The following is a 1,487-nucleotide window of genomic DNA, read 5'->3' on the forward strand; positions in this document are numbered from 1 at the left end:
AACCTTTCAAACATGTTTATTTATAAAGAAAGTTTATTTGAGCCTTTCTTAGTTGAGAAGCCAGGACATATAGAAGAACCCAAGAATCCCAATAAGTAATTCATAAGCATATGTTTGAGAATCTGCTTGCTTATATGACTTGTGTGAGCACTATAAAAGAAATACAAAAAGCTTGTTTCATGTAGTGCAATGTAGTCTAAATTTCTGTATATTCAAGAAGTAATCAAACTTCCTAGTTCTGTCAATAATGCTCCAACCTAATGTGGAACTTCTCTTGTCACAAACAGACGAGCATGCTAGACAAAATATAACATAATAAACAGATTAGTCTGTGCATGCCTGCAAACACACACACACACACACACACACACACACACACACACACAAATTTCTGATTTAAAAAAAAAAAAATTGAAAGAGAAATCCTAAGTCACCAGAAAGGAAGACAAAACTTACAGCCACTGTGACAGCCTTGTAATATGATACCTCATCGGATCCTTGTTGGCAGTTAGGATTGTAATGCCCACGTTAGAACAGCAGTCGGTTTACGGCTATGAACTGAGACACCGTAACTGAGAAGGCTTTACACACATATGGAATGTTGGAAAGGCTACTAGATGAATGACAAGAAAGTTTGTCTTGGCCTAAAACCGAGTGGGAAAATAGTTTCTATTTGAAAACCTAAAAGCCTGTGTCATACACAGATATGGAATCCAAATGTATATTATTAGTTTTGTGTAGGATTCTTTAGGTTGGAAAACAACCAATGGTGTGATTCTGGACATCACTGAACGATGAACAGCTTGAGGCAACAAGCAGAAGCAAATGTAAAACTGCTTTGTACCAATAGTTCAAAAACATAGAATGCTTGAGACTCCCACAGCAGAAAAATAATCCTCAGCTGAAAATGAGCTCACAATAAAAAGGTACTAACTATACAAGGAACATTTATTTGTCATTAAGGAAAGTTAGTATGCACAACCAACAGGAGGATTAATACTCTATAAGAATTTGAGCTAATCCAACAATCTGGAAAAGACTATAAAGTAAATATATTTCGTATATTTAAGAAATAAAATAAAGACCAGAAACTAAAAATAAAGAATGGTGTACTGAAAAGAGAGCAGACAAACATGAAAAAGAACCAAATATAACATATAAATGGTACCATTATAAAGGGAAATAATGAATGGAAAGACACCTCTAAGGAAATGGCATGAAATAAAGCATAGAGCCACATAAAGATACCAAATATCAAAGCGTAGTTAAGAGAAATGGAGTACAGAATGAGATAAACAAAACTCTAATGGGAATCCTAAAAAGAGGGAAAAGAAAGAGTGGGGAGAAGATAATATTTAAGGAGAAAGTGGATAAAGATTTTCAGTATTCAGGAAACATGAGTTTACAGACTGAAAACACATAGGAGCTAAGTAGAATAAAGGAAACAAAACTCATATGTAGATACATTGCAGTGAAACTACAAAATT

This window comes from Cynocephalus volans, chromosome 12 (genome assembly GCF_027409185.1).
Source record: "Cynocephalus volans isolate mCynVol1 chromosome 12, mCynVol1.pri, whole genome shotgun sequence".
Classification (NCBI taxonomy): domain Eukaryota; kingdom Metazoa; phylum Chordata; class Mammalia; order Dermoptera; family Cynocephalidae; genus Cynocephalus; species Cynocephalus volans.